Below are 22,428 nucleotides of genomic sequence, written 5' to 3'. Positions count from 1 at the left end.
TGATGCATTTTCTCCTAGGTGGTATTTTCACACCTTGTCATAAAATGCCCTTTGCACCACCAGCAAGCCAGAAAATACTCAGAATAAGTGTGACAGTTACTTTTTCACCAACTGTAGTTACTTTTTATATTGAAAAGTGCTTAAAAGTTATTTTAAGACCTAGTCACTTATCCATCAGTTAAGTCTTTCGCCCTCATTAAAGAGAAACCCCAACTACCCACAAAGGAGTATTTTCGCTACTTACAAATCTCGCATTTCTTTTCTCAAATTGTTAAAGGACATGGTTCCCTTTTGACCTGCACGATCTTTGAGCATGTCTGCGACTCTGATCCGGGGTCTCTGGGCCTGATCTTCCTACTATGCAGGTGTATTGTGTCCCCTTCTGGCCTCCCCAAGCCCTCTTATGTAACAAAATGGGAACTTGACCTTAATTCCACCAATTGAAATGGTGGACTTATCCGCTATTTGGTCACTCACTCCGCAAAGCTCCATAAGTGCCTCCATCATGGAAACCCAATATAAAGTACTTTTAAGATGGTATCTCACTCCAGACCGCATCTCAAAATTCGATGCTAACTGTAATGGTCTGTGTTTCCGAGGCTGCGGCCAGAGGGGGACCCTTTCCCACGGGTGGTGGTTTTGCCAGAGGGTCCGGAGGTTCTGGATCAGAATTTATCAGGTTATTTATTCCACTATCAAAGTCCAAGGCCCCCGAGATTGCACTTTTGGGGATGCGCCCACTGGGCATAACTAACCCCCAAGTCAAATTGCTCTTACACATATGCCTAGCAGGGAAGAGAGTCATTGCAGGCGCATGGAAGTCCCACTCCCTTCCAATATCCAAATGTAGAACTCATTTGAGCAGAGCCCTCTGTTTCAACAAAATGAAAGCCATACTGGATGATTCCCTTCCTCGCTTTGAAAAAGTGTGGCTCCCATATGTTAATCAATATCACCAAGGCCTACCTCAATCTCTCACAACAGTTTAATGGCACTAAAGCTTCCCTCATTCGGCTTCTGTTTAAAGAGACACTGAAGCGAAAAAAAAATGATGATATTATGATTTGTATGTGTAGCACAGCTAAGAAATAAAACATTAAGATCAGATACATCAGTCTTATTGTTTCCAGTACAGGAAGAGTTGAGAAACTCCAGTTGTTATCTCTATGCAAACAAGCCATTAAGCTCTCCGACTAAGTTAGTCGTGGAGAGGGCTGTTATTTGACTTTTATTATCTCAACTGTTCCTGGACTATTTACTTTTCCTCTGCTAGAGGAGAGGTCATTACTTCACAGACTGCTCTGAAAGACTCATTTTGAATGCTGAGTGTTGTGTAATCTGCACATATTATAGAATGATGCAATGTTAGAAAAAAACACTATATACCTGAAAATAAAAGTATGAGAATATTTTCTTTGCTGCTAATCTTCTAGTAATTATTCATAGTACACAACCAATTCACTATATCATATTTTTTTTCCGCTTCAGTGTCTCGTTAAAGCTTCGGGGGAACTTAATTAATTAATTAACTAATTAAATGAATAAATAAATATATGAACCAAACATATTAATCACCTTTGGCCTCGGGCGGCACCAGGGTAGACCTTTTCTCCACTCTGTTCTTCTCTTTCTCCTCTGTCTCTTTCCCCTCTCTCTCTTTCTTTTCTTATCTGTCTCTCTCTCCTCTTCCTCTCCCACCTTTCTCCCTACACCTTATGATGGATACAGGCACTTGCCAGGACCATCCACAGGGGAGGGGTGTCAGCCCTGACCCTCTCCCAGTATCTGAGACCTAGTACCAGTGGTCCCCATGGCCTTCTCAAATCCTAGATAGCCCACCCCTCGGCTCGGTGGACCCTGCTTTAGTTCACTCATTATAAGTTCAGCCCGTGGCTTCCATTGAGGGCGCTGGTATTTGTTGCCTTAGTGCTGCCAGCTCCCACCTCAACCTACATATGACCTTTCCTCTACGTGAGGCAGTTTTCACTGCTAGGAAGTTTCTCTACACCAAGCGACTGTGAATGTATATGTTTCAGGTACAACTCCCTGTTCAGCCTTACACTCTGTTTAAATTCTGTTCATGTTTCTTGCCATGTTATTCTATTTTATTTCACTTTACTTTTTATTCTCTTTTTCGAAGTTGCTATGGTGCATACAATATGTTTATGTATGTATATTCACAGTTATGTGCTCCAATTTATGTATATATGTATGTACTCTTTGCTATTTTGCAATTTAATAAAAAAAAATTGAAAGAAAAAAAGTTATTTTAAAAAGAATATGTAAGATTGATCTCCTAGGAGATAACTTAGGAGAAAAAGTTATTTGCATATGGGCCAAGGAAGCATAATTACACAACATACACGGAGGACTGTTTCATGCTACTCAGTGTATTGGTTTGTAAAGCATTAAAGTCCCTGAACTGAGGTGACATGGGGCCTGATTCACAAAGCGGTGATAACTCAGTTATCACGCCTAAAAGACTTTAGGCGTGATAACCTTTGCACCGCTGAGTTAGCACCGCTTTGTGCTGATTATCGCGCAAAGTCCCATAGGGCTTAATGGGCGCTGCGCGCGAAAAACTTTGCGCGCGGGAGCTTCGCGTGAGTTTCTTCTTAGCATGCCTAAACTGAGTTTAGGCATGATAAAGGGCTTTTCACTGGCGTGCAAACAGTTTGCACCGCTTTGTGAATCAGGCCCATAGTGAGATAAATATGGGCACATATAGTACTATGCCTAGTGTACATTTTTTCTATACTTTCCATTGGAAGGGTCGGTAAGTCAGTTAGTATTTATTCAAATTAGTCAGCTTCTGCAGTAACTTGTAGGCACGGCTCTGTTGAAGAGTAAATGGGAGCCTAAACACTTTTTTCTGGCCTGTTAAACACTCCTGATAAGAAGAAAGTGCTGTAAAGTGATTTTTTTTTGGGGGGGAGGGGGGGATACTGGATGAGCCAGATTTTATGATGTGGCTGCTTTGTACGATTCAGAGTTAAAATGTTACCCTCCCTCCCTAAATTTAAAACAAGAATGTGAGACTCCGGGAAAGTTCCATTTAATGTTGTTATTTACCTACTATAAGCAGCAGATGTGGGGATATTAGAGGCTCCCATTTATCCGGACTGAACTGAGGAAAGCAGATTTCTATCTCTCTGTATTTTTTTATTTTACCGTCATAAGAAAAATTATGTGAACTTCCTTTTTTGTTTTTTTGGGTTTTTTTTGTTTATTATTGGCTGCATGTTTACAGAGGGTTGAAACTGGAAAAAAAATGCAATGAAAATAAAGTCAAGTTAATAAGTAAACCCCTTTTAATGAAGAAATAGATCACTATTCTTGCCCCTAGAGATTTGTACCTCTGCTCTTATAGGTGCTGTTCCTGGCCTGTCATTGTCAAGGCGAATGCCCCAGTATGTCGTCTGTATAATAAGATTTACCAGAGACCCATATAAGCCGGGTTCCAGTGTGTAGCCCTGCCACCTTGCAGAAAAAGGCCTCTAGCTTTTCTATATCTGATATAGAGAAGGCCAGGGCCATTTTCTGCAAGAGGGCAGATCTATGCTCCGGAACCCAGCTAATATGGAGTTCCAGTAAAACGTATTAAACAGATAATGTGTTGCACAGAAGAGGACACAGGAGAAGCAAAAGAGGACCAATGGATAGAAGAGGACACAGGAGGAACAGAGGAGGACACAGGAGAGACAGAGGAGGAGACAGAAGGGGACAGAGGAGGACACAGGAGGGACAGAGGAGGAGACAGAAGGGGACAGAGGACACAGGAGGGACAGAGGAGGACCCAGGAGGGACAGAGAGGGACACAGGAGGGACAGAGGACACAGGAGGGACAGAGGAGGACCCAGGAGGGACAGAGGGGGACACAGGAGGACACCGGAGGGAGGGGGACAGAGAAGGGCACAAAAGTTATAATAATTTGGGAGAGAACATCCACAAGACGCCCCTGCACCATGGACGCACCAGGATTAGTATATTTTTGGTTTCCCTGGATTTTGTCCTCTAAACCTTGGTAGGTCTTATGGTCCGAAAAATACAGGATTATATTGTAACGATTGGTGTCAGCACGCAGAGAGAATCTGATTATTGGTGATCTGCAGAATCACCGATAATACAGATATATTGCTAACCTCTGGGCACCTATGGTATGTGAGTGTTTGGTGTAACAGTAATACTTTGAGCAGTGCACCTGCGGAGCAGGTGAAAGTAAGCAGTATGGGAATACTGCTCTGGAGAACACAGATTCTTCCAGCAGCCTGAGGCTCCCCAGGGGGTGGAGTCAGGCTGGAGATGGGAAGGATCAGAAGGTGAGTGACACCTGAAGGTGGGTGTCACTATCTGATCTGGAGACTATCTCTTAATGGGAGAGATAGCTCTCGAGGTCGGGCAAGCCAGGTCGGCAACACACGGTCAGATAAAGTACATAGACAGAAAGCTGATTCGGTATCCAAGGTGAGCAGGGTTTGGCAACAGAGTATCAGATATACGAGGTACCGAATCAGATGACAGAAGAGTAGTCAGAAAAGCAATAAGTCATAACAGATATCAAACAATGCCTAGTCTGGGAGTGAGGTCCTTGGTCTCTACACCCCGGAACTAGTCTGAAGTATAACAGAGTGAACTGTACAAGTTCCCTAGTCTTTGGTGCGAGGTCCGTGGTCTCAGCACCCTGGAACTAGTCTGGAGTATAACACAGATGACCTTACAGTTCCCTAATCTGAGTGCGAGGTCCGTGGTCTCAGCACCCTGGAACTAGTCAGGAGTATAATACAGATGACAATACAGTTCCCTAATCTGAGTGCGAGGTCCGTGGTCTCAGCACCCTGAAACTAGTCTAAGCATAAACAGAATAATAACACAAAGTTTCTGGCTCAGTGTGAATTCCCAGGGGCTCCTGGTTCAAACACACTGTGAGATCTGACAAAGGTCTGAGTGCTTCCACGTAGTGATCGCAACGGCAGACAACTTGAGACTGGCCAGCAGCAAGTATATATGGAGCAGTGCTCTCCAGCACCGCCCCTGAATGATCAACCAATAGAATCTTGCCCTGGCGTCAGCTGATCAGAGCGATCAGCTGACCTTCTCCTGTTTAGCATAAGAGTTCTGCCTCTTAGCGCGCGCGTGTTCCTCAGCCTGTGTGCACTAACAGACCCAGCCACACCAGACCCACGCTGCTCCGCACAGACCACTGAGCTGGACGCGGAATCCGCTGCCTCACTGCTGTCACAGGCGGCGGCCTCTCCGTGTTCTGCCCTGCCACCAGACACACGCGGCCGCGTGCAAACCGCTGCATTGGACGCGGAAACAGTCGCCTCCTCAACACCAAACGCGGCGGCTTTTCCGCGTTCTCTCACAGTACCCCCCCCCCCCCCTTGGCTTGAGCAAGGACACATGAAACGATCTCATCCTCGCATGCTGGTGGGGAGATTGATGGCATAGGTGACGTTATTGATTTTCCTGGTTACTGGAAACGGGCCCACAAACCTGGGACCTAACTTGGGCGAGAGTTGCTTCAGTGCCAAATGTCGTGTGGACACCCAAACCAAGTCTCCTGGAAGAAATTCCCACTCGATGGAACGTCTCTTATCGGCCTGTTTTTTGTGACTTTGAGAAGCCCTCCTCAGATTTCTTTCTACCATTCCCCACAGTTGTCTTAAAGACTTCTGCCAATCCTCCAGGGCTGGAAACGGGGTGGCAGCCACTGGTAATGAGGTGAACTTAGGTGATCTCCCCGTCACCACCTGGAATGGGGAAAAACCTGAGGAAGCACTTTTCAGATTGTTGTGTGCAAATTCTGCATAGGGCAAGAATTTGACCCAGTCAGTTTGAGCATCCGCCACATAACATCTTAAGAACTGTTCCAGAGAATGATTGGTTCTTTCGGTCTGGCCATTGGTCTGTAGGTGGTAGCCTGATGAGAAAGATAGCCCCATGTTTAACTGATGGCAGAATGCCCTCCAAAATTTAGAGACAAATTGAACTCCTCGATCTAAGACTATATTTTCCGGAATTCCATGCAGTCGGAAAATATGTTGGATAAAAAGATCCGCCAGCTCCTGGGCCGAGGGGAGTCCTTTCAGAGGAACAAAGTGGGCCATCTTGCTAAAGCGATCGACTACCACCCAAATGACCGTCATGCCCTCAGACCTGGGGAGTTCACCCACAAAATCCATGGACAGGTGGGTCCATGGCTCACTCGGGACTGGCAATGGTTGCCAAGTCCCAACAGGTCCCTGACGGGAGGGTTTGCTCCTAGCACATACTGCACATTCTCTTACATACTCCTTGCAGTCAACGGCCAGTGACGGCCACCAGGCACATCTCGCAATGAGATCCTGAGTTCTGGTGGCCCCAGGATGCCCCGCATTCTTGTGAGACCGGAACAACTGCAGTATCTGTAGCCGGAAAGGCATGGGGACAAACATGACCCCTTCAGGCTTTCCCTCTGGCACATCCTGGAACGGAGCCAACATCTCAGTCCAGTCCCCCCAGGTCTCAGTGGCGGCCAGAACCACTTTCTAAGGGAGAATGGTCTCTGGGTCTGAGGACTGTGCTGTTTCGGGCTCAAAACACCTGGATAAGGCATCAGCCTTGATGTTTTTACTACCAGGGGTATACGTGATTACAAATCTGAATCTCGAGAAAAATAATGACCACCGAGCCTGTCGGGGGCTAAGTCTCTTAGCGCCTTCAATGTACTCCAAATTCTTGTGGTCAGTATAGACAGTAATGGTATGTTCTGCGCCTTCTAGCCAATGTCGCCATTCCTCAAAGGCCAACTTAATGGCTAAAAGTTTCCTATTGCCTATATCGTAGTTTTTCTCTGCGGGTGAAAATCTACGAGAAAAATAGGCACAAGGATGTAACCTTCCCTGCAGCCCAGAACGCTGAGACAGCACAGCCCCCACCCCTACCTCTGAGGCATCTACCTCTACAATAAAGGGGAAAGTGGTGTCGACATGTCTCAAAATGGGTGCAGTACAGAACAACTTCTTTAGGGTGGAGAAAGCAGCATGGGCCTCAGGGGACCAGTGATGAGTATCTGCCCCTTTCTAGTAAAGAGTACCCCTTTATAAACCTCCTATAGTAATTGGCGAACCCCAGGAACCTCTGGAGTGCCTTCAGACCCACAGGTTGAGGCCACTCCAGGACAGCTGAGACTTTTCCAGGGTCCATAGAGAGACCGGAGGTTGAAATAATGTATCCCAAGAAGGCGACAGATGTTACCTTGAAAATGCACTTCTCCAGCTTAGCGTAGAGCATATTCTGTCTCAATTTCCGTAACACAAATTTAACGTGTTTTCTGTGCTCAGAGAGGCTGGACGAGAAGATTAGTATGTCGTCTAAATATACTAAGACGAATCTGCCCAATACCTCTCTGAAGACTTCATTAATTAATTCTTGAAAGACGGCCGGGGCGTTACACAACCCAAAGGGCATCACCAGGTACTTGTAGTGCCCGTCGGGTGTGTTAAAGGCCGTCTTCCACTCATCACCGTCCCTGATTCGCACAAGGTTGTATGCACCCATTAAATCCAGTTTCGAGAAGATCTTAGCATTGGTGACCTGAGTAAACAAATCGTCTATTAAAGGCAAGGGATAGTGATTTTTTTACTGTGATTTTATTTAGGCCCCGATAATCAATGCATGGACGGAGGCCTCCATCCTTTTTTTTCACAAAAAAAAACCCTGCCCCTGCCGGGGACCGAGAAGGGCGAATAAAACCTCTAGCTAAGTTCTCCCGTATGTATTCCTGCATGGCCAATTTCTCTGGCCCAGACAAATTATAGAGGTGACCTCTAGGGGGCATACAACCAGACCTGAGATCAATGGGGCAATCAAAAGGACGGTGTGAAGGAAATTTATCTGCTGCCTTGGGACAAAATACGTCCGCAAAATCTGAATACTGATCTGGCAAACCCTCCATATGAATCTTGGTTTTACCAAAGGTTACTTTCGCTAGACAATGATGATCGCAATGGGTAGACCAGCTCGTTAGCTGACCAGTAGCCCAATTTATCTGAGGCGAGTGAATCTGTAACCATGGCATGCCAAGAATAATCGTGGAGGTTGCCATTCGTAACACAAAAAATGATAAACTTTCTCTATGTAATACCCCTATTGTGACCCCCAAGTCTGGGGTCTGAGAGAGAGGGTGATTACTCTGCAGGGGGGAATCATCCACTGCAGTGACCCGAATCTGTTGTTTTAATGGAGAGATTGGGATCCCCAATTTCTTAGCGAATTCATAATCCATAAAGTTAGCTGCTGCGCCAGAATCTACAAAGGCCTCAGTAGTCTCTGTCTTATCCTGCCAGGATATAGTGCAAGGGAGAAGTAAAAGTTTATCGTCTAGAAGAAAAGACTGCTGGGGACAATTCTGCACTACATGACCCACCTCTGTACAGTATAGACAGAGCTGCTCTGTTTCTCTGCGTTTCTGCTCTACCTGGGACAATTTAGAGCGCCCAATCTGCATTGGCTCTGGTGGAGGTGAAGCGGGTGGAGATGAATCAGGTTGAGGCGCGGCGTGGAAACCAATCTCATATCGTTCCTACCCCGAGTCTGTCTTTGATATCGTAAGCGACAGTCAATCCTGATGGCCGAAGAAATGGCCTCATCAATAGACTTTGGCTCAGGATGGCCCAGCATAAGCTCGGAAACCGCATCTGACAACCCTGACAAAAAGCAGTCTAGCAGAGCGAATGAGTCCCATCTAGCTGACACTGCCCACTTTCTGAACTCAGCAGCGTAATTTTCAACTGGACCCTTGCCCTGCCGCAATGTCTTGAGCTTCCGCTCAGCAGTAGAGGCAATGTCTGGATCATCATAAATTATAGCCATTGCTTTAAAAAATTCCCCAACCGAGGCTAGGGCCTCATTCCCTGGCTGAAGATTATATGTCCAGGTCTGGGAATCCCCTGACAACAGAGTCTTAATGAACGTAATCCTCTGTGCCACGGTTCCTGATGAATTAGGCCTCAACTCAAAGTATGATAACACTCTATTTCTAAAATTCCGAAAGTCAGATCTGTGACCAGAAAACCTTTCAGGTACAGGCATACGAATGTCTGTGCTAGGAGGAGATCGCACTGAGTTTATAGCTGATTGAAGTTCCTGAATAGCCCCAAATAGCTGACTAATCATGGCCTGATGGTTCAAAACTGCCCTGGAAAGATTGTTTACCGCGGCGGTCAGGACTTCAACGTGACTATACAGTGCATCCATTTGGGTTTGGTCTGCCGTTCTGTAACGATTGGTGTCAGGACGCAGAGAGAATCTTATTATTGGTGATCTGCAGTATCACCAAGAATGCAGATATATACCTGATTATTGATGATCTGCAGAATCACCGATAATACAGATATATTGGAAACCTAAGGTATGTGAGTGTTTGGTGTAACAGTAATACTTTGAGACATGCACCTGCTGAGCAGGTGATCAGAAGCAGCCTGGAATACTGCTTTAGAGGACACAGGAACCTTCCTGCAGCCTGAGACTCTCCAAGGGGTGGAGTCAGGCTGGAGATGGGAAGGACCAGAGCGTGAGTGACACCTGAAGGTGGATGTCACTATCAGAGCTGGAGACTATCTCTAGATGGAGAGATAGCTCTCGAGGTCGGGCAAGCCAGGTCAGCAACACACGGTCAGATAAAGTACATAAAAAGTCCCGTACACTGGCGCTCAATGTCCCAAGGCTGCAACCATCCACAGATACTTGAATCCTCAGGGCGTATCTACACCTTTAAATGCAAAAGATATTACAGAAACAACATCATAGTGCAGGGTGTCTGTATATTGCTGTTTTCCACCTATGTGCTCCCAAAGACCGTACACAAACTGCACCAATAGTGCCAGCAATCACTTACACCAGGGACTAGGGCTCACACACACCCTCTGGATCCCTGCTCACCAGATCTACCCTGATGAGTCATCATTGATGACGAAACCGGTAGGGCGGAGCCAAGAGAGACGTGCCGAACAAGGAAGTAAGCTCACACGCAGCCGAGACCGTAACGGTTCCTGACGGCAACGGTGACTATTTGATGGGGTTTTTATCAAGAGATATACAATGTACGCATATATTTTAGGCGAGAAGTTTTATTAAATCTGGTTTTACACATGATAAGGCTTTTATTTTTATGAGGTACATGTCTATTGATGCAAGATACGTCGTATCTTGCATCAATAGACATGTACCTCATAAAAATCAAAGCCTTATCATGTGTAACACCAGATTTAATAAAACTTCTCGCCTAAAATATATGCGTACATTGTATATCTCTTGATAAAAACCCCATCAAATAGTCACCGTTGCCGTCAGGAACCGTTACGGTCTCGGCTGCACGTGAGCTTACTTCCTTGTTCGGCACGTCTCTCTTGGCTCCGCCCTACCGGTTTCGTCATCAATGATGACTCATCAGGGTAGATCTGGTGAGCAGGGATCCAGAGGGTGTGTGTGAGCCCTAGTCCCTGGTGGAAGTGATTGCTGGCACTATTGGTGCGGTTTGTGTACGGTCTTTGGGAGCACATAGGTGGAAAACAGCAATATACAGACACCCTGCACTATGATGTTGTTTCTGTAATATCTTTTGCATTTAAAGGTGTAGATACGCCCTGAGGATTCAAGTATCTGTGGATGGTTGCAGCCTTGGGACATTGAGCGCCAGTGTACGGGACTTTTTACTTATATATAACCAGAGGAGGATATTTTTACTGAGGCGCCCCACCTATAAGTTTATATATTAAGGTACAACTGTGAATTACATTTAAGCGTGGCTTGAACCAACCTGTTGAATAAGATAAAGTACATAGACAAAAAACTGATTCGGTATCCAAGGCAAGCAGGGTTTGGCAACAGAGAATCAGATATGCGAGGTACCGAATCAGATGACAGAGGAGTAGTCAGAAAAGCAATAAGTCATAACAGATATCAATCAATGCCTAGTCTGGGTGTGAGGTCCTTGGTCTCTACACCCCGGAACTAGTCTGAAGTATAACAGAGTAAATTGTACAAGTTCCCTAGTCTTTGGTGCGAGGTCCGTGGTCTCCGAACCCTGGAACTAGTCTGGAGTATAACACAGATGAGTATACAGCTCCCTAATCTGAGTGCGAGGTCCGTGGTCTCAGCACCCTGGAACTAGTCTGGAGTATAACACAGATGACAGTATAGTTCCCTAATCTGGGTGTGAGGTCCGTGGCCTCTACACCCTGGAACTAGTCTAAGCATAAACAGAATAATAACACAAAGTTTCTGGCTCAGTGTGAATTCCCAGGGGCTCCTGGTTCAAACACACTGTGAGATCTGACAAAGGTCTGAGTGCTTCCACGTAGTAATCGCAACGGCAGACAACTTTAGACTGGCCAGCAGCAAGTATATATGGAGCAGTGCTCTTCAGCACCGCTCCTGAATGATCAACCAATAGAATCTTGCCCTGGCGTCAGCTGATCAGAGCGATCAGCTGACCTTCTCCTGTTTAGCATAAGAGTTCTGCCTCTCAGCGCGCGCGTGTTCCTCAGCCTGTGTGCACTAACAGACCCAGCCACACCAGACCCACGCTGCTCCGCACAGACCACTGAGCTGGACGCGGAATCCGCCGCCTCACTGCTGTCACAGGCGGCGGCCTCTCCGCGTTCTGCCCTGCCACCAGACGCACGGGTCCGCGTGCAAACCGCCGCACTGGACGCGGAAACAGCCGCCTCCTCAACACCAAACGCGGCGGCTTTTCCGCGTTCTCTCACACCATGTCTTTTATTCCTCCCATGTTCGATCAACATCAGTTTGCCTATAGATCAAATAGGTCTACAGAGGATGCAGTGGCTACTGTCCTCCATGGTGTACTGTCCCATTTAGAGCAGCGAGGGAGTTATGCACAATTGCTTTTTACTGATTTTAGTTCTGCTTTTAACACTATTATACCCCATAGACTGGTGACCAAATTTTCAGACATAGGGCTTCCATATTCAACTTGCCTCTGGATTAAGAACTTTTTGAGCGATCGTCCTCAGAGGGTTAGAGTGGGTACAAATTTTTCCTCATCTATCAGTCTCAGCACTGGCTCTCCCAGGGCCATGAGGTGGGGTGAAACTTTTGCCTCAGGCGGCACTTCTGGGGGGGGCGGCACCCGCCCGTCCGTGTGTGGGGGGGGCCGCCCGAGCTGGAGGGGACAGCGGGCAGGAAGGGGCAAAACCGGGACAAGGTCCTCCAGCACCCAAGGCTGAGACACCAAAGTGCGCCCCTCCATCTCTGCCACCCCAGCCGCCACACACTGATTGCTATTAGACTAATAGGTGCCCCAGGGCCCACAACCTCTCCAACACCTTAATATCTAGTTATCTGGCTTGCAGTCACTGCTATGTATCCTCTTTTCTTATTTCTTTCTGCTTAATACACAAGTAGGAATGACAGCTGAATTAATTCTGCGCCCCCTCCTACACTGCGCCCTGAGGCTGGAGCCTCTCCAGCCTATGCCTCGGCCGGCCCTGGGAAGGGGGTATTGGGCCTAGCGGCGGGGAGGGGGGTCGGACCCCCCCAGGTCCCTCGTCTGGGTCCCCCATCCTCCGCTCCCCTCCAGCTTTAACAAGGTCCGTGCTGGCTGCAGCTATTTGTAAGAGGCAACGGGCGGGGATTACTCACCTCTTCCTCGTTCCAGGTCAGCATGCGCTCCACTGACGTCACTTCAGTGTAGCGCACGCTGGCCTGGAACGAGGAAGAGGTGAGTAATCCCCGCCCGTTGCCTCTTACAAATAGCTGCAGCCAGCACGGACCTTGTTAAAGCTGGAGGGGAGCGGAGGACTGGGGACCCAGGCGAGGGAGGGGGGGTCCAACCCCCCTCCCCGCCGCTAGGCCCAATACCCCCTTCCTGCCCGCTGTCCCCTCCAGCTCGGGCGGCCCCCCACACCCACGGCTTGGGGGGGGGGCGGGGGGCGGCGGCGATTTCTTTGAAAATTGCCTCAGGCGGCAAAAAGTCTAGGGCCGGGCCTGGGCTCTCCTCAGGGTTGTGTGCTGAGCCCCCTGCTCTATACCCTTTACATTCATGATTGTGTTCCTGCCTACCATAGTAACACCATCGTTAAGTTTGCTGATGACACTACAGTGGTGGGGCTTATATCAGGGGGGGATGAGTCTGCCTATAGGGATGAGGTAGAAAGGCTGGAAATGTGGTGTAGAGACAACAATCTGCCCCTAAATATAGCTAAAACCAAGGAGCTTATAGTGGATTTTAGGAAGAAGGCAGATGACATTCAGCCACTTATTATAAATGGAAATATTGTAGAAAGGGTCACAGTCTTTCGGTTCTTAGGAGTTACTATTAAAGAAGACCTGACTTGGGGGTCACATATTGCTGAAGTAGTTAAAAAGGCACAGAAGAGGCTATATTTTTTAAGGGTGCTTAGGAAGAATAATATTCCTGAGAAATTGTTGGTGTCTTTTTACGGCAGTACAGTGGAGAGTGTCCTAGTCTACTGTCTCTGTGCGCGGTGTTACCGCAGTACAGTGGAGAGTGTCCTAGTCTACTGTCTCTGTGCGCGGTGCTACCGCAGTACAGTGGAGAGTGTCCTAGTCTACTGTCTCTGTGCGCGGTGTTACCGCAGTACAGTGGAGAGTGTCCTAGTCTACTGTCTCTGTGCGCGGTGTTACCGCAGTACAGTGGAGAGTGTCCTAGTCTACTGTCTCTGTGCGTGGTGTTACCGCAGTACAGTGGAGAGTGTCCTAGTCTATAGTCTCTGTGCGTGGTGTTACCGCAGTACAGTGGAGAGTGTCCTAGTCTACTGTCTCTGTGCGCGGTGTTTCCGCAGTACAGTGGAGAGTGTCCTAGTCTACTGTCTCTGTGCGCGGTGTTACCGCAGTACAGTGGAGAGTGTCCTAGTCTACTGTCTCTGTGCGCGGTGTTACCGCAGTACAGTGGAGAGTGTCCTAGTCTACTGTCTCTGTGCGCGGTGTTACCGCAGTACAGTGGAGAGTGTCCTAGTCTACTGTCTCTGTGCGCGGTGCTACCGCAGTACAGTGGAGAGTGTCCTAGTCTACTGTCTCTGTGCGTGGTTTTCAAGCTGCTCAGTAGCACAGAAAAAGCAGCTTCATAGGGTAATTAAGGTTGCCCAGAGGATAGTTGGCTTTCCTCTTCTTCCATTAGAAGAATTACGTACTTCTTATTGTTTTTTTTGTTTTTTTTTTTTTTCCCAATAAAATTTTTATTGAGTTTGCAGAAAAAACACATATAACGTCAATATAACATTAAAACGGAGGTACAAGGATAAGTTGTCCATATGCAGGGTACATTGAGATTGGTACAGCAATAAGAGTGCCAATGACATTTTCCATTAAGCAGAGCTAAACTCTAATATTGTTCAGTGTAGTTATTCAATACTATAGTTTTAGGTTGCATATCACTTATTTTGCTATATCTCAAGAATGGGGTTTGACGGGTATATAGCGTAGAGGTGCCATTGATTTGGGATGGCATACCTGTCCATTCACATAACCCATTTTGGGCTGGACAGGAACGCATCCCTTCTAGGTGAGGGGGGATAGCTACATTGACGCCTACCCTCCAGCGAGGGCAGGTGAAGGCTTTAGATCATTACCATGCGGATGAGGGAGAAAAATCCTGCAGTAGGAACGTCACCTTCAGAACAGGTGCAGTTAAAGAAGGGTGTGAAAAGGATGGAAAGAGAAAAGCTTAGCTAAGTTTAGGAGGAAAGAAAGAGAAGAAAAGAAAGAGGTAGTGACCAAGTTTTGGAACAGGGAGACCCCATGACCTCACTTTTGTTAATAAGAGTATTGTGATGCTAAGGGCGCAATTCAGGTTATAGGTTATTCACTCTGGCGCTACATTCCGGGCCTAGAAGATATTGCATGAAGGGTAGCCAAATTTTGTCAAATTTGTTAATTTTATCTAACATCCTAGCTCGCAGCTTTTCAAAGAATATTACGCGAGTCAGCCTGCTTTTGACCAACTCAAAAGATAAGGTACGTGAGCGCCAGGCTGCTGCTATAGTTAATTTTGTGGCTGTGAAGATGTGGGAGAGAAGTGAGTTCTGTGCTTTAGTTAGATCAGGGTAGGGGAGTCCTAACAAGACGTGTTTCGGGTCCCTAGGGACTGGCTTAGTTAGTAAAGAGGATGCCCATGTGCAAACTCTCAGCCAAAGACGGCGGACTTTCGGACATTTCCACCAAATGTGATCATGTGTTCCAGGGATGTTGCATCCCCTAAAACAGTATGGGGAGGTGGTTCGGCTGAATTTTGCTATGCGGGCAGGAACGTAGTACCATCTGAAGAGAAGTTTGTAGTTCACTTCAATTAGGTTAGCATTGACCGAAATTTTAGGGACATTGGCCCATATATCTGATAAGTCATCAGAGTCCAGTGTAATTCCGAGATCCCTTTCCCATGCTGTTATATACCCTGGCCTACAGGGGCGCCTCTAGCCATTTTGTCACTCCAGGCGAGAAATCCCCCCACCCCCATGGCGCCCTTCCATGAAAATAATCGTAATGTGGCAGCGTTTCACCAGGAAATAATCATAATGCGGCAGCGTTTTTCATCAGAAAATTTGCAATGCGTGCAGTGTTTCACCAGAAAATACACTTAATGTAAGGCTGCAGAAGTGAGCTTACGGGCTGCAGGCCAGTGAACTATTAGATGCCGCAAGCCTGTTCACCACCTGGGGACACAACATCTGGCAGGGAAGGGTGGGACCATGGTCCCCCCTGCACAGCAGTCATGATCACCTGGTCGGCCTGGCACCCTCTACAATGGGTCAGAAGGAGGCACAAAGGGGGACAGAAGGAGTCACAGGGGGACTAAAGGAGGCACATGGGCACAGAAGGAGGCACAAAAGGGGCACAGGGGGACAGAGGAAGGCGCAGGGGACAGAGGTGGCACATGGGGACTGAGGAGGCACATGGAGACAGAGGGAGGCACAAAGGGATACAGAAGGAGGCACAGGAGGACAGAAGGAGGCAGAGTGGGACTGAAGGAGGAACAGGAGGGCAGAGGTAGCACAAGGGGACAAATAAAGGCAAAGGAGACATAAGGAGGCACATGGGGAACATAAGGAGGCACAAAGGGCACAGAAGGAGGCAGAGATGGCACAAAGGATGAAAGAAGGATGCACAAGGCACAGAAGTGTCAGCTGCCTGCAACTTACGCTAAGCAGATGCAGCAGAAGCAAGAAATAGAACACCCACATGGGTGTGACTTAATTTTGGGTGGGGCTTAATTTGGGGGCGGGGCTTAATCCAGCAACATGGCGCCCCCCAGGACCAATGGCACTCCAGGCAATGGTCTGTACTGCCTATGCCTGGAGGCGCCCCTGCTGGCCTATGACGTGAAAATTCATGGATAAGTGTTTTATACAGATGAGAAATGATGCCAGAGGAGAGGGGGTCAGAGTAGCATATGTGCTCAAATGAGGTTCTAGTTAGAGGCGAGTCGGTGTATACCAGGTGACCCTGAACAAAATGTGAAATCTGTAAATAGCGAAAAAATTCGGACCTAGGTTGATGTTTATGTTCGCGTAGGGAAGCCAATGATTTCATTCCAGAGCCTGATGAAAGATCAAAGATTGTGGTGAGGTTTGCTCGAGACCACCAATGGAAGCTGGCTGGGGAATCTAATGCCGCTGGGAAGGAGGGGTTTCCTAGAAAAGATAACAGAGGCTTATGAGGGGATATAAGGGTTCCTGAGTATTTGTAATTGTCCCAGGTTGCGAGAGATGTTTTAATTATAGGATTGTTAATATGTTTCCTTGATGAGGGGGAAAGCCATAGGAGGTTTGATAGGCTGATTGGTTTGACTAATGACTCCTCTATATCAACCCAGGTGGGTTTATTGGAGTTGAGGTGCCACAAGGCTAGGGGAGCTATTTGTGCTGCTGCATAATAGAGTTTTAAATTTGGGGCTCCAAGGCCTCCGTCATGTCGCAGTCGGTATAGATATAAATTGCGGAATCTAGGGTTTCTGGAGCCCCAAATAAATTCATTCATTTTCCTTTGTATATTAGCTAAGAAGGAGGAGGGCATTGGAATGGGAAGTAATCTAAAGGCATATAAAAGTTTTGGGAGAAAGGACATCTTGACTGCCGCAATCCTGCCCAACCATGAGATTGAGTATTTTTTCCAGCATTCAAGTTGTGAGAGCAGTTCCTTTGCTAAGGCTGGGTAATTATGAGAAAATAATGTGTCGTGGGAGTTAGAAAGATAGATACCCAGGTATGGGAGTTTGTTTTGATTTAATATAAATTCGAAGGTATCCTGCAATGCTATCATGAGGTTATGGGGCAGGGAGATGTTTAATGCTCTAGATTTATTCGGATTCACCTTAAGTCCTGAGAAGTTGCCAAACTTATCCAGTAATTTATTTAACGCTAAGATTGTACTTGTGGGTCGGGATATGCAGAGTATAAGGTCATCAGCAAAAAGACTGAGTTTATGGATTTTGTCCCCTAATTGAATGCCTTGGATATCTGAGGAGTTCCTAATTTGGATGGCCAGGATTTCAATTGCTAGCGCGAATAGGAGTGGGGAAAGGGGGCAACCTTGTCGAGTGCCTCTAGTAATTGTAAATGAAGAGGATTTAAAACCATTGTATTTTATGAAAGCCGATGGGGTAGAATATAGGGCTTTGATCCATGTGAGGAAATGATCGCCAAAGCCCCATTTCTGCAATGCAGCAAACAGGAACTGCCATGAGATAGAATCGAATGCTTTAGTGATATCTAAAGAGAGTAACATTGCTGGAGTTTTACTGGAGTGGGCTTGGTGGATAAGGTGTAGCAAGCGTCTGACGCTATCGCCTGCATGTCTGTTTGGCATAAAGCCTACCTGATCATTATGGATGATTGAAGCGATTTCGACATTTAGACGGGACGCTAGAATTTTTGCTAGTAGTTTGACGTCGATATTAAGGAGTGATATGGGGCGGTAATTGGACCAGAGTGAATGGTTGGAATTGGGCTTGGGAAGCATACTGATCGTTGCTGAGGTGGAGTCCGTGTGAAAAGTAGCTCCTTTCAGAATGCTATTGAATGCCTTAGTTAATTTTGGGGCTAATACCTCACTGAATTTTTTATAGTAGATGGCTTTAAAGCCATCTGGGCCAGGTTGTTTATTTAATTTAAGCTGTTTGATTGCCAGGAGAACTTCTTCTAGCGTTATCTCTTTGTCAATTGACTCTTTAAACCCAGCTGGAAGGGATATCAATGATAGGTAACTATCTAGTTGCTCCGGGGAGGCCGAATCCGGGGAGTTATATAATTTCTCAAGATTCTGCCGGAAGATCTCGACTATTTTCGTGGATTAGAAGTGGTTAAGTTGTGTCCTGTTTGTAGGGTTATGGGTTTATAGGAGGGGTCCGAGTGGCGTAGTCGGTTAGCAAGGAGGGTGTCTGGTTTATTTGCTTTCAAGTAGAATTGAAACTTGGTGGAAGCCAAGTGTTTTTCCGCTATATCGGTTAAGCTTAGGTTGAGGGCAGTTTCAGCGGCCAGTAAATCTCGTTTGTTCGAGGGAGAGGGGCTATTGTGGAATAAGTCATACTTTGATTGATAATCAAGTTCCAGGTCACGAAGTGTGCGTTGTTTCTCTTTTTTATGTTTAGATGCCAGTTGGATCAATACCCCCCGTATTACCACTTTATGTGCTTCCCAGATAGTGAGATCAGATAGTTCCTCGTCAGCTTTATTCAAATCAAAGTATTCCACCAGTTTAGACTTGATGTGGCGTATTATATTCTCATCAGTTAATAAATACTGGTTGAGGACCCAGCGGAACTCTGTGGGGCGCTGAACTAAAGAAGAGAATGTTATTATGTTCATGTCGTGATCTGACCAGGGGGTGGGGTGGATTGTGGCTGATTTAATCATGGGTAAGGTAATGGATGGTACCCAGCAGTGGTCTATTCTAGAGGAGGACCCGTGGGGGTTGGAATAAAAGGTATAGCCCTTTTTTAGGGGGTTGAGCTCTCTCCAGATATCAATCAAGCCTCGTGAAAGGAAAGCGGATTTGATGATCTCAGTTTGTTTGTGTGAGGAATTCTGTGATGGAGGGAGCGGTGGCTGTCTGTCCCAGAATGGGTTGAGACAATGGTTGGTATCGCCTGTTACAATAATAGTACCAGTGCTGTGGGCGTAGAGAACCTCTAAAAGATGGGAAATGAAAGGGGCCTGTTTGTCATTGGGAGCGTAATATGACATGAGGGAAATTGGTTCATCTTGGATCTTACCGATCAGTAGGAGGTATCTGCCTTCAGGATCAGCGATTGTTTTAGAAAGGGTAAAATGTATAGAGTTTCTAAAGGCTATGGCTATTCCCCTTTTCTTAACCTGTGCACTTGCAAAGTACACTTGTCTATAATCCTTATGAAAAAATGACGGTTCTTTAGTGGAGATAAAATGAGATTCCTGCATGCATATGATATCAATGTTTAACCTCTTAAAGTGCTGAAAGGCCTTAGTTCGTTTGAGTGGAGAATTGAGTCCTTGCGTATTTATAGAAGCTAGCTTAAATTGTTGAGTCATGGTGGTAGAAAGGAGAGTCGTTTAATAGGGCTCCCTGTTCCATGGAGCAAAGGGGAGTGGAGTGGGGTAGGAACAGAAGAAAAGAGTAGATAAAGAAAGAGACTAAAAGGAAGTGTAAGTTGAGAGTAAAATGGCATAGGGTATATAACTCCCTAGAGAGCTACCCTAAGGGGAGGTGCCTAAACACCAATGTGGTATCTAGGATTAAGATTTCCCTGTTAGGATAAAAATCCCAATAAAGAAATGAAGTGGGAGGCATGGATAGAACACGGAGCTATCTAAAGAGAATGAAAAAATTCTCATATGGTCTTTCTAGTAAGTAAAAGGGATTCTTTTCAGAATATAACTCTTAGGTTATTGATTTGAAATCATACTGTATCGGTATTTTCCTTTAAACCTATTTCAATAACTGTAAGCTAAAGGGTTTAGTGGGTCTGTGGCTATTTTCCAACAAAATTAATGAGGAGTGGGTAGGTTCAGGTTGATATAGTTTACCTTTACATTTGTGCTCAGCAGAAGGCTTAAGAGGTGGTGTGTGATCAGGTTAGTTTATGACTAACTGTAGTTGATGTCTTGGCGCCCTCCGGTGGGGCGAGGAGGAACTTTTCAAGGAGATAGTCAGTAGTTAATTCTAGATATACAGCAAGGCAGGTGGGAGAGTTTCCGCTGAAATTAAAGACAGTGTGCCCGTGCTGTAAAATCATAAGTATCCTGTTGGGATAATCGAATTTCTACAGATCGGGTCCGTTCCTCCCCACCCCACAGGACGCGTATATAGCAAGACCTTGTGGAGCAAGCTAAGAGCCCGTTACCAGGGTTAAGATTATTATTGTTCTCATTAGGCTGACCCGTCAGCGGTGGGCTCCCTTCGGGAGCAGGGGGGGTGTATAGCAGGCTCGTTGAGCGAGGCGAGCGGCTGCTTCAAGCGTGCTCAGAGGCGTCCCCGGTCCTCAGTCCGAGAGGATGCCGCAGACACCCAGGACCGTTACTATGTCACCCTTTGGTGTGAATATATGTGGAGTATATTGAGGTCCTGAGTGTGTGCGGGCCGGCCAAACCTTCAGGGCCAGGGACACAGCCTATGTCTAGCCCCACCGGAGTTTGCCCGAGATTTATTTATTAAGGTCGAGCCGTGCGCCTAAGGGTGCATTGAGTGTGGCTGCGTGTGATCCGAAGCTATCTGCAGTGTGATAGGTTTTATATTTTGGTTCATGCCTGTGTTAAGCGACCGGTAAACCGTACGAGCCAGTAGAGAGCACTGGAGCGGTTTGACACCTTTAGCATACAGTGTTGGGATAGGTGTGGTTGGGAAGGGCACGTTTCGTGTGGAGGAGTATCTGGCTGAACCCAGAGAGGGTAAAACCTGGAGTGACTCGATGGAGGGGTGAGGGAAGGGGGAGGTAGGAAAGGAGGTAAGGGGGAGGTAATGGGGGAGCGAAAAAAGGGGGGGGGAGGGGGATGGGATGGGTAGCGGGAAAGGTAGGGAGTAGAAGTGGTGGGAGGGGAGGGGGAGAGCATATGGAACTCCACATCTATAATCCCAACTCGCAAGTTTCAATAGGTCACAAAGAGCAAAGTATTGTGTAAGGGCATGATAGTGCCATATTAAAACGGTCCCTAAGGGTATCCGTCTAGTGATAACCTTCAGAACAGCAAGTTCGCAATGTAAAACAACATCATAACTGAAATATGTTACTCGAAAATCACATTACCTACAAGCAGACAATAAATGTGGTAACTTTAACTACTTGGCTGTCGGAACAGTAACTTTTCCGAGACGAAGCCTGTATGTGGCGGAAGAAGAGCCCACCATGTTATGAGCTATTGCTGAGTTTATATCGTATGAGTCCTGCGGTGCCGTCAGAAAGGGCTGAGTTCACATTTCGCGGAGTTCTATGCAGCCCGGTATTGGTGACGGCCCCAGGAAGGAATCCAAGCCAGGCTTGCCGCCTAACAGATAAAGGAGGCGGGGAAGCCTGCTGAAGATGAGTGTTTTGTAGGGCAGCCATTTTAGATGGTATAATGCAATGAGTGTAAGTGCGTATGATCTTAATAAAAGTGTGGCTGAAGAGGTGAACAGCGAGTGCAAGTCATTGAGGAAGGTTAAATCTGCACTTCAGGCTTTATAAAAGGGATAGGTTGGTTACCTTGTGCGCATAAGGAAGAGGGCCAGTCATTTGTCCTTCTGTGAAGAAGAGTGAAATACTTGGGAGGATAGCTCCCTGAGGGCCACTGATCTCTTCTTTTTTATTCTTTGCTCCTTGGTGTTATCCGGGGTGTGGGGGGAGCCACTTTGGTTACTTCGTTGGGAGGAAGAGATGGAAGGTGATTCCTGAGGAGGCTGGGGTATCTCCGGGAGTGGGATATCCAAGGCCTGAAAGTGGTCCTGCAGCTCGCCAACCGAGGAGGCTGAGAAATGCTTGGTGCCGATGGAAAAAGTGATCGCAAAGGGGAATCTCCAGCGGTACTTGATTTGGCGATTCCGGAGTGTTTGCAGGTAGGGTTTCATCTCTTTCCGCCGGAGGAGTGTGACTTGCGACAGGTCACCAAAGATCTGGTATGTGTGATCTTGATAGACGAGAGGAGAAGTGGCTGCGCGTGACACCGCTAGAACCGCTTCTTTAGATTTGTAATACATAAATTTCATAATGATATCCCTTGGTGGGCCATTTTCCTTGCGTTTAGTGAGGGCTCTGTGAACCCGTTCTAGCTCCAGCCTCTCGACTGGTATATCAGGCACCAGTTCTTGTAGCAGAGCTGTCATAGTGTCTTGGAGGTCTGTGACCGTCTCTGGTATTCCTCGGACGCGAAGGTTCCCCCTTCTGGAGCGGTTTTCACTATCCTCGGCCTGACGCTTCAGGGTATCGATCTCCGCATGCAGCTTTGTGATTTCTTCTTC

At 46.9% G+C, this 22,428-nt stretch overlaps 1 protein-coding gene across 1 annotated transcript in view; it reads left to right on the top strand.

The window, feature by feature from the left end:
• Nucleotides 1-22,428, top strand: part of LOC137537163 (zinc finger protein Xfin-like) — a 149,586-nt gene that overhangs the window by 56,487 nt on the left and 70,671 nt on the right. The window lies entirely within an intron of this gene.

The sequence above is a fragment of the Hyperolius riggenbachi genome, chromosome 10 (assembly GCF_040937935.1).
Source record: "Hyperolius riggenbachi isolate aHypRig1 chromosome 10, aHypRig1.pri, whole genome shotgun sequence".
NCBI classification, from domain to species: domain Eukaryota; kingdom Metazoa; phylum Chordata; class Amphibia; order Anura; family Hyperoliidae; genus Hyperolius; species Hyperolius riggenbachi.
The sequence above is the reverse complement of the archived record's forward strand: the minus strand, read 5'-3'. Positions and strand labels throughout refer to the sequence as shown.